An 11,493-nucleotide genomic window follows, 5' to 3' on the forward strand; every position below is an offset into this window, starting at 1 on the left:
GAGCTGGCGCAGAGGCCAGCAGGGAAGAACTCTGGCACCACCAGAGCCACTAAAGCTGCTCCTGTCACTGGTGGGCAAGGGTCCAGAAGAAGGGACAAAAGTCCATGGAGGGCCACTTCCCTTTATCCCAGGGCAGTCAGCCTGAATGAGGAAATGGAGGAGCAAACTTGGCTGAAAGAAATCAGAGATCCTCTGGAATCAACCCTCAGGCTACTGAAAAGAGTATTGCAAACAAAACCTGTGTGTGTTGGGGGGTAGGGCCTGGTTGCCATGGCACCAAGGGCACTAGGCCACACCCACCAAGGCTGGGCAAAGCAGAGGTGAGGTTCTGCAAGGGACACTCTGGAGGCAGCCAAGTCCTCTAGAAAAAGCTAGCACCGCATTGGAACAACTGCCAAGTAAAGAGGAGAACCCCAAGTGAGGACACCAGCTTCTGATCAGTGAATGAGCCACTTACCTCTCTCTTTCTAGGCATTATGCCCAGATATTGGAAGTATAGTAACTATGACTTTTCTGTTCCTTCTTCTTCTTTTTTTTTTTTTCCTGTTCCTTCTTAAGAAGGTCTTAAGAACTTTAGGGCTAGGCTAAATAGGGCTAGAGGCCATCTAGTCAGTGCCATCATCTTGCAGATGAGGAAACCAAAGTGAATTCGAGGTCAGGTTGGAGGTAGAGTCTAGCCTCTTGGTTCCTCCCAAAATGCTTTCTCTTCTTCCCTTGGTCCTTTTTGCTTGTCTCACCTGATATATTCTCTCTTCCATCCCCTCTCAAGACTGGGATATTTTTTCTGATACTTCATCTTCTGAAGAGATAACATTCTCCATGTTTCTTGATTTCAGCAGCATGAGAGCAAGCTTTGAGTGCCAGGTGCATTTGAGGACGTTATATAAATGGTTAGTCAGGTCTCATCTAGTGATCTGGAGGGAGCACCCATGGGACAGGAAGTCAGACTTCATGGGGCTGTTGGGACATCCAAGCTGCCAAAGTCAGACCATGGTGCTTTCAGCAATGAAATAGGGTGGATTTGACAAGACCGGTCTTCAGAGACATCCCTCAACCATAATTTGTGCTTGCAATTTGAAGGTATGACACCAGATGGCAGTGTTGTTCTGTTATGAATTTTAGACAACTTGCCATTCTGAGAAAGGTTTTCAATTTCATTCATTCATTCATTCATTCATTCATTTGACAAATATGCACTGACTACTTACACTATGCCAAGCACTTTCTAGGTACTGGCGATACAGCAGTGAACCAGACACAAAAAGCTGTGACTTTTTTTTTTTTTTTAAGATTGTATTTATTTATGAGAGACAGAGAGAGAGAGAGGCAGAGAGAGAAGCAGGCTCCACGCGGGGAACCCAAAATGGGACTTGATTGCGGGTCTCCAGGATCATGCCCTGGGCTGAAGGCAGCACTAAACCGCTGAGTCACCCAGGCTGCCCTGTGACTTCTTGATGCTTATATTCTTGTATAGGGAGAGGATGACTAAATGAGAAAAGCATTTGGTATATCATACATGCTATGAAGAAAGATAAAGCAGAGAAGGGGAAAGGAGGGCTTGGATGGGGGGACATTGCAAAGTTAAAGAGAAGTCAGAGATGATGAGAGCATAGAAACTGATAAGTGAGAAAGTGAATGGAGCCTTATGCAGCAGATAAATCTCAGAAGCAGAAAGTGTTTGCATAGAAAGGGGCTATAGAGTGGGTTATGTTATGTTTGACAGATGGGGAGACTGAGGCTCAGAGAGGGATAGTGATATGCCAAGTGGACAATCTGGTGGGCAGAGGTTGGCAGCCTTGAGTTCTAAGCCCATCATAGCCTTCCCTGCCTCCCCCGCCTCCTCTCAAAACCTATCTTGGTCCTGTGAAAACTCATGAACTCACCAATTGCTGTTTACTCCTCTTCTCGAGAACATTTTCCAGCATTTATCAACTTCTGGTCCATGGATTTTGGGCAGGAGTGATAGACACCAATTCCAACAAGCTTCCATGTGCTTTCCCTTTCGTCATCAGTGCCACTAGAAGCAAGGACTCCAGAGCCTCGGAGGATGAGAACGTCACTAAAAGGAGGGATACTGGGGGCACCTGGGTGGCTCAGTCAGTTAAGCGTCTGCCTTGGGCTCAGGTCATGATCCCAGGGTCCTGGGATTGAGCCCTGCATCGGGCTCCCTGCTCAGTGGGGAGTCTGCTTCTCCCTCTCCCTCTGCCCTCCCCCCACTCATGCTCTCTCTCTCTCTCTCAAATAAATAAAAATACATAAATACATACATAAATAATAAATAAATACAATCTTTTTAAAAAATAAAATAAAAGGAGGGAGGCTGGGTCCCTGGATGACTGCATGAAGCCATGGCTGGATCTTTGGACTGTGGCATGAGTGAGTCCCATGTGGACAGCACCAGGGATAACTATGGACTGACAATTAAGACATTGAGATTTGGGGGTTGTTGTTACAGCAGCTGGCTTACCCTAACTATTACCTCACTTTACCCCAACTGTCCACCAACCTTAGCTCCCTACATTTCTCATAGGGGACACTCTGCTGTTTCTGTCTGCCTGCGCAGAGCCCTTTTCTCTTTGGTTGGTCATAGTTCCCATTTTTATTGGAGGAGCCATCCCTCTTCTTGGTAAAGCTCTTTCTTATGAGACCTCCCTACCATCATGCAGAGGGCAGCATGTGACCCAAGTGGCCATTCTAAGTACACAGTCCTCTTGGCCAACTAATTGGTTCAAGGGCTTGGGGATCCCTGGGTGCCTCAGTGGTTTAGCGCCTGCCTTTGGCCCAGGGCGTGACCCTGGACTCCAGGATCAAGTCCCACATCGGGCTCCCTGCATGGAACTTGCTTCTCCCTCTGCCTGTGTCTCTGCCTCTCTCTCTCTCTCTCTCAGTCTGTGTTGCTCATGCATAAATAAAATCTTTAAAAAAAATTGGTTCAAGGGCAGATACATAATATCATAAGAGTCTTGCTTGAGATTCAAGCTTTGGATGCTGGGAAGAGAGTCTCTCCTCCTCTGAGGTACTGAGTGATGAAGACCAAGAGAACCTGAAGCTGCTGGAGCCATTGCCCAAGGACACAAGAAAGAAGCTGACAGAAGAATGAAACCAACACAGAGACACAGAGACGAAACTATGCCAAAGAGCCAGAGAGAAAATCTGACTCTTTCACATCATTCCAAACTTGCCAGAAGCCCTGCCTACCTTCATTTGTCCTGGTTACAAGAGCCAATTACCTTAAAAGAAAAAAAAAAAAAAAGATCCAGTTTGGTTTTTGTCACTTAGCACAGAAAGAGTTCTGATTAATAAGTAATTATAGAACTAAGATGTGTTGAGACTCATTGCTCATGTTCTGAGCTACAGACCACGATCAAAGGGCAAGCAAATCAGACCCCAGCCACTAGGACCTCCGTTTCCATATACAGACATATGTGGCAGGTGGGCTTGATGCCAATGTCAAGTAGCAAAACAACCTGTTGACAAGTTGGGTCTCATTTTCCCACATTTTAGGTTGTTGGCTTATCAGGATATGAGGAAATATGCACCTTTTCCTTTCCTTCTGGATAAAGCTGACTTTTGAGTTCTTGAGGTTTGAGCTTTCCTTATCTCTGTGAGGGAAGTAACAGTCTTTGGTCTCTGTTTCCGGCCAAATGGAGAAGTTGTCAGGCAGGGGTGGGCTGCCCTGAGATTTGGGAGCCTGTGCCCATCTGGTGGTTTAACGAGGTATCTATCCAGAGGGGCAGGGGAGTAATATGGCCTTTAAGGGTGTGGAACCTCTTGGACCAAAGAGGAGAAACGTTGGAGATTCTGTGGGACTGGGGGCAGGGATAACCAGAGGTTGGCCCCATAGAATTATTGAGGTGGTTGGGGGCTGCTCTGTGTCTGTGAGAACTGGACCCCAAGAGCTGAGGCTCAGAAACCTCGAAGAAGTTTCTGACTGCCCAGGTCAAGACTGCCTCAGAGTAGAGGCTCTCCTCAGTAAGGACCATGTGGGCAGCACCAGGCTCAACCATGGATTGACGTTATGGCCCTGCTACCCCTTTTCATGGGTGGGCAAACCCTAAGGTCTTTCTATAACCTTCTTCACCAACTATCTATAGCCTTGACAAATGCAGTTTTAGCTGGATGAAACTTAATTTGGGAAATTTTAAAAATACAACGTGTCTTAATCCTAAATTTTGTGGAGTGATTAGTGTCTGTACATATTTATTTATTTTTTGTCTGTACATATTTAATTACCAAGTGTTACAAACTATGGAGGGAACTTACTGAGCTCCATGAATCCATATAACAGGGAATCTGCTCAATTCAATGGGAATAAATGATTTTTTTTTCTTAGTGGAAAACTTGTTCCAGAAAACCTCCTTAGATAGTTTAGTCTTAGACCAGATGGAACTGGGCACTCTCACAGTTCCGAGTTTACTTTTTATCAAGACAAAAAATAATCATTTATTATGTGCAAGAGCTTTAGGCTCTCTTGATTCTGTTGCTCAGTATTTTAGAGGAAGAGAGGCTCTCCAGTATCCATAAACCAAATCTTTTTTTTAAAGACTTTATTTATTTATTCATTAGAGACACAGAGAGAGGCAAAGACATAGGCAGAGGGAGAGGCAGGCTCCATGCAGGGAGACTGATGTGGGACTCAATCCCAGGACCCTGGGATCATGACCTGAGTCAAAGGCAGATGCTCAACCGTTGAGCCAGCCACCCATGTGCCCCCATAAACCAAATCTTAAGCAAAATTTGATTGTTATCATCAGGTTGTGTGTCTATCTCTGAACCAATCAGTTGACCAAGGGGATTGACCAACAGCCAGCCTGGTCAATCCCCACGACAACCTCTAAAGGTGAATATCATTATCCCTATTTTCCTGATGAACGAACTGATGTGGAAACAGGTTAATTTGCTTGTCCAAATTTGTGGAGGACATTATGATTATTTACCAACATCTCATTCCCCTTTCTTTCTGAGAACATGGGAGGAGGGTACTCCCCAGCTCTCTTGAAGTTGAATGAGGTCATGTGACTTTCCACAGCCAGTGAAATGTGAATGGACCTGATAGAGCTCACTTCTCAGGGGAAGCACTTAATTACTAACACTTGACCCCCTAGTTTTCTTCCCTCTTCCCAGTAATTAGGGAAGGCTGTGTATTGACACGGAGGTGTACTACAGGGTCTTCAATGTGGAAGGCAGCTGCATAGAGTCACTTAGACACGTAACAAGGCTTTGTGTGCATGAGTACATCTTTGTGGTTTTTTTCAAAGATTTTATTTGAGAGAGAGAGAGAGCACGAGCAGTGGGGAGGGGAAAAGGGAGAAGGAGAAGCAGACTCCCTGCTGAGCAGGGAGCCCCATATGGGACTTGATCCCAGGACTCCAGATCATGACCTGAGCCCAAGGCAGACGCTTAACTGACTGAGCCACCCAGGCACCTCCATCTTTGTCATTTTAAGCCACTGGGATTTGGGGGTTGTCTGTTCCTGCAGCATAATTTAACCTACCATGATTTTTTTTTAATTTTTAAAGATTTTATTTATTTATTCATAGAGACACAGAGAGAGGCAGAGACACAGGCAGAGGGAGAAGCAGGCTCCATGCAGAGAGCCCGACGTGGGACTCGATCCAGGGTCCCCAGGATCACACCCTGGGCTGCAGGCAGTGCCAAACCACTGTGCCACCAGGGCTGCCCTAAACTACACTCTGCCACCGGGGCTGCCCTAACCTACCATGATTAACGTAAACACCACTCAATTACTAAGTAGCAGAGCTAGAATTTGAACCAAAATGTGTCAGACCCCAAAGCTTGTGTTCATCACCACTGTATCGCTATATCACTGCCATTCTTTGGGAGGTATGTTTAGCAAAATTTACAGTTTTCCTATCACTGGTGTTCCCGTAATCTCTGTGAGATTTCACCTCCAAGGGATTCAGCTTCCTCCCTAGGTTTTCATACACTTCTTGGGTAGCTGTGTTCCCCTCATTGCCAGCTACTGAAGTTAGGTAAAATGAAGGGACTCACCACCGGAGCAGCCAGCAAGCCTAACATGAGTGAGAGCTGCGTTTCTCTCTTATGCACCTCCAACCAGTCTCTGCCGCGTCACCGTGATCCCCTATGGATGCCAGATTCATGCTTGAAACCCTCTGAGGGAGGATCCAGTTGGGAGCTGAGGGGTATCTCCAGGGTCATGCCGTGGAAGGAAGGAGCCAGGAACCGCGCAGGTTGTTGCAATGCTGTCAGCTGAAGAGGAGTGGAAGGTAGGACAGCCATGGAGTGACAGAGAATCCAAGAGTCCCTGAGATGCTAGTTGTTTAGTTTCTAGAACAGTTCCAGATTTACATTAAAATTGAGCATATAGGGGTGCCTGGGTGGCTCAGCGGTTGAGCGTCTGCCTTCAGCTCAAGGTGTGATCCTGGGGTGCGGGATCTAGTCCAGCATCGGGCTCCTTGTAGGGAGCCTGCTTCTCCCTCTGCCTGTGTCTCTGCCTCTCTCTCTGTGTCTCTCATGAATAAATAAATAAAATCTTAAATAAATAAATAAATAAATAAATAAATAAATAAAATTTAAAAAAATAAAATTGAGCATATAGAGGGGCGCCTGGGTGGCTCAGTTGGTTAAGAGGCTGCCTTCGGCTCAGGTCATGATTTCATGGGTCCTGGATTCGAGCCCTGAGTCAGGGTCCCTGCTCAGCCAGGAGTCTGATTCTCCCTCTGCCTCTCTCCACCCTTCCCCCACAGCTTGTTCTTTCTCTCTCTCTCTCAAATAAAAAGATCTTTTAAAAAAATTTGAGTATATAGTACAAAGAGTTTCCATATATCCCTTGTGGCCCATATATATTTCTATTATTAGTGATGTGCATTAGTAGAGCACATTGGTTACATTAATAATCCAATATTGATCGATTATGACTAACTAAAATCCATGCTTTATGCAGTGTCCCTTTGTTTTTACCTAACGTTCTCTTTCTGTTCCAGGAATCCACCCAGGGTACACCACATTACATTTAGTCACTGTGTCCCCGTACAGACATGCCAGTTTCTCCAACTTTCCTGGCTTTCAGGGAATGCTGGTCCAGTATATTGCTGGAAGCCCCTCTACAGGAATTTGTTGAATAGCACTTTCTCTGAAGATTGGACTGGGGCTTTGAGGTTTTTGAGCAGGGATATGTTTAAAGCTTTTTCCAAGTAGTTCTAACTTGCAGTCAAGTTTGCCCAGATGATTAGCTCACAAGGGACAGTCTCCTGCTTCCCCCTGGGGCTGGGCACAGAGAGAGACCAGTAAAACTTGCTGATTGTCTGTGACAAGGCTCAGCTCTCCTCCTTGCCCTGGAATCTCTGAGGCAATTAACCTTGTGATACTTAATTGAGGAAACTGAGGTTATTCTTTCACCATCCAGCATGGGGACAGCCTTGTCATTCCTTGGGGTGGGAGGGTGATGAGCAGCCCCTAATGGGAGAGGGATGCCCCCATGACCCCAGCGTGGCCAGTTGGAAGGCAGCGCAAGGATTTGGGAGGTAGTGAGCGCTTGTAGCAAAAGAGAAAACAAAACGTTCATAGCCATCTTGTCTGATCTTCAGCTACCTTCTAAAACACCGTGTTAATTTACTACCCAAAGGCCATTCTCAACTCCCCTCTGTCTTGCCCTCTTCTGATCATAGATACTTTCTAAGCCTTTTTGGTAACTCAAAATTTCAACCCAGTTCTGGTTAACAAGATACAAGGAAAATTTGCCAGGAATTGTGGGGACTGTGGGGGTTTCAGAAGCAGGGAAAGCTTCTGAGAAAGATTTTAAACCTCTGATCAAATAAGAAAATCACATGAAGAGAGGTCTTTCCACTTTGACCTTAAGCCTACATCCTGACTTTGATTTTTGCTTTTGTCTTTAAAGATTTTATTTATGCATGAGAGACAGAGAGAGAGAGGCAGAGACACAGGCAGAGGGAGAAGCAGGGTCCATGCAGGGAGCCCGACGTGGGACTTGATCCCGGGTCTCCAGGATCCCACCCTGGGCTGAAGGCAGTGCTAAACCATTGAGCCACCAGGGCTGCCCCCTTTTTTTTTTTTTTCTAATTTTTTAAAAAAAGATTTTATTTATACATCCTGACTTTGGAGGGAGTCTTAAGAAGATGTGATACCTGGTGCTATGGCAGCCATCTTACAACCATGAGGGGGAAAACAGAATTTAGACACTGACCCAGAGCCCTGGCATCTTGGAGTTGCAAAGCCAGCATGATAACTGCCCACCTCAAGACTTCTTAGTAAGCAACACTTCTAATACTTTAAGTTCCTATTAGTCAGAGTTTCTATTTCTTGTAGAAAAACACAAAAGGCTCTGTTATAGGCCCTATGAGGTTAGGTGAGTAGGCATCATCCTTAGAGTATAGATGAGGCCCTGAGAGGTTAGGTAATTGCTTGAGGTATCCTGGCGTGGAAAGGCCTGCCTTCTTGGGGTAGCTGAGCAAAGAGTGGGCATGAGTGTGGGTGAGGATGACCTGGAGTTGGCGGGGAGAGGGCACATCTGGAACAGTAGGAGAGGAATGGGGAGCTTGAGGGCAGGGGTAGGCAGAGGAGGCACAGGGCAGGTCTGGGGACCTTTGGCCAGAAAGCACGCAGACTCAGGTGAAACAACACTGAGCAGCCCGCCTTCCAGCAGGGCCTTCCTTGTGCTGTCTCCAGACAGCCTGCAGGAAGGAAGGAAAGGCAGTGGCTGGGATTCAGTGTAGACCAAAAGGACCTAAATTTAGATCAGACATCCAGGGAGATGCTAGGAAATCCACTCGAGATTCTCTCTCACTCTGCATCATGGCCCTCCAGAGGCACATCCAGCAACAGCGTCTTATGTGACTGTCCCCATCCGCCCCAGCAGGCCTTGGTGGGGAGCAGGGGTGAGAACATTTCATTTCCAGGTGAAGGAACCAGAGGACAAAGCCACTCCTGGAGTAAAGTCTAGAACCCTGGTCTCCTGGGCCCTGGTCTCAGCCGTGTCACCTGGGAGGGAAAAGGAAAGTAGCAGGTGCTCCTTTCCATGGTGTGAATGCTCCTCCTGTGGCTGATTTTTCCACAGCCCCCTGCCCCTGCTCCCCACTGCTGACCTGATTCAGGCCCCCAGGCCCCTCTTCTGGTGGCAGGCCTCTCCTTGTCCTGCCCTGACCCTGGCTGTTGTTCCAGCTCTTGGCCCACAAGCCGATGCCACCCATGTGTGTCCCTGACCTCATCTCTGGTTTGCCACCTCTGCTTCCCCCTAATCCTCACCCCAAATTACTGCCTCTGGCCCCTCTTGGTAACTTGCTGGGACCCATTCCCTCCCAATCTCAGCCACAGCTCCCTATGTCATTGCCGACCTCCCTGGATAGGCCTTGGGGCCTCATGTGGGGGATGATGGTCGACCCCACGAGTTGGAAGTGGGTGTCTGGGTGGTTGCAGTTGAAAAGGCCCTGTACGCTCACTCTGGATTCCTTTCATTTTCCCAATGTCATACCTCTCCCTCACAGAGCCCAGAGACCCCCTGGAAGCCTGGATTCCCTCCCATCCTCCTAACTGCAAACTCCTCCTGCCTGCAATTACTTTCTCTCCTTCACTGAACAAAAACACATGTCCCAAGTTGACCCACGGCTCCTCCAGCTCTGTCCTCCCAACCATCGCCCTGGATCCTGAAGATCTGGCCATCTGGTGTCTGCTTCCCTTGTTCTGTGCCTAAAACCTATTCCTCTGTACCCTCTCTCTGCCTTTTATTAATGGTTACCATTGCATGATGCAATCCTAACCCCCACTACTGTGGTCTAGGTCAAGGCTCACCACCTCTCCTCCCACCCCTGAAGTCTCACTGCACCTCCAGCTGAGCTCCTCAGCATCCTCGAGTATCACTTCCTCCAGGAAGCCTTCCCTGATCTCTACTCCCCTTCTCTCAGGATTGGCTGTCTTATTGTTCTGCATCCCTAGCAAACCTTGATTGCAACTCTCCTCCCACTATGTTATGGCCATTTACTGGGTGGTCACTCCCATTAGGCAGTGGTTCCTGGGGGAGAGGGAACTACCTCACTCTGCCTGGGAACCTCCCACAGTGCCCGGTATGTGGCAGGTCCCCATAAGTACAGGTTGCTTTGATGAATTCTGTGGCCAGTTGCCTTGTAGCATTCTGAAAGCACTTCCCGTTGGAGGGCCTCTGAGCTCCTCTACTAGACTAGAAGTTTCTTAAGGCCAGGAACCTGTCCTGTTCCTTGGGTCCACTCCCAGAGCTTCAGACAGGTCCTGTGGCTGGGGCACAATACTTACTCAGAGGAGGATGGTGGACAGAAGGAGGTGTGTGCCACTTGTTTCTTCGGGCACATCCAGCTGTTGACTGATGTGTCTCCAGAGGCAATCTAGTTTAAGAGAAATGTTTTTACATGCTTGCAAATCCTACCTGATTACAAAGACCCTTGAAGGGTTGGGTGGCCGTGAGCTCTGTGGAAGCTGGGTGGCAGGAGAGCCACTGTGAATGAAGGCAGAGGAGAGGGCTGGGTGCTGGGCAGGCCAGTTTCCAAATGGCCCACCCCTATCCTGGGAAGGCCAGAGGAGTGTCTGGATCCATCTGGGGGACTGGGGATGGTTCATGAGGGTGGGACAAACCTTCTACTCCACCCCTTTACCCACAGGCCAGCCTCCTGAGCAGGGAATATGGACTCCGGCTCCCAGCTGGAACCCTACAAGCAGAAATGTTCTTTTGGTTTTCCTGTTGGAATCCTTGGAGCAGGAATGTTCTCGTGGTTTTCCTGTTGGAATCCTTGGAACAGGAATGTTCTCGTGGGTTTCCTGTTGGAATTCCATGAAAAGCCCTTTTATTCTTCCAGCCTCGTGCCCTTGAAGTTTCAGGGGCACGGGGTCCTGGGGGATTCCCAAGCCCAGCCCCTCCAAAGCTTTGCCCACAGGCTCTGGGCATCTAATTAGCATGAAAACCTCCCAGAGGAGAGACTCTGCTGCACCCCTACAGTGCTGCTGCTGGGCTTTCTGAATTAAGCGCCAGTCATTTCTGTTCTGCTGATAATCAGAGTCCTTGCACGGTGGCCAGCCCTGATGTGGGGTGGCCAGTATGATGAAGTCGTACCTGATGGGCCACGCTGCCTAGGCCTGGATCCCTGCTCAGAAGCTGGCTATAGAATTACCCCAAGCTCTCCGGGCCTCAGTGCCTCATCTGGATAGTAACCCAGTCTGTATCACGGAGTTGTCAGGGCGATAAAGGAGCTAACTCTCCCCCCTTCTTTTCACAGAGTCTGGGACCAGGTCACTCTTGCTACAGCTCGAGCCTGGTCCAGCCCGCCCCTACTTTTGCGGGACAGAATGTCTCCTCTTCCTCTGCCCCGCCTCATCCATCTCACAACTCTGGGTTCCTGGAGCCCCTTCCTGCTCCCAACAGCTCTGGCCAGGAGTCAGGGGTCACACACAGGTCCCCAGGGGCCCCGCCTGAGGCCCCACCCATTTGAGCCGCCTCCCCTGGAATCCTGGGCAGGCTGAGGGGCCTCCTTT

General features: G+C 48.4%; 1 long non-coding RNA gene across 1 annotated transcript; it reads right to left on the reverse strand.

The window, feature by feature from the left end:
* Positions 1–1,297: 1,297 nt before the first annotated feature.
* On the reverse strand, positions 1,298–10,558 carry LOC144323062 (uncharacterized). The gene is made up of 4 exons (XR_013388608.1): positions 10,264–10,558; positions 6,013–6,231; positions 1,884–2,039; positions 1,298–1,485 (listed from the first exon to the last, which is right to left on the reverse strand). It is a non-coding gene; the product is annotated as an uncharacterized LOC144323062 (long non-coding RNA).
* Between the last annotated feature and the right edge of the window lie 935 nt (positions 10,559–11,493).

Source organism: Canis aureus, chromosome 11 (genome assembly GCF_053574225.1).
Source record: "Canis aureus isolate CA01 chromosome 11, VMU_Caureus_v.1.0, whole genome shotgun sequence".
Classification (NCBI taxonomy): Eukaryota; Metazoa; Chordata; class Mammalia; order Carnivora; family Canidae; genus Canis; species Canis aureus.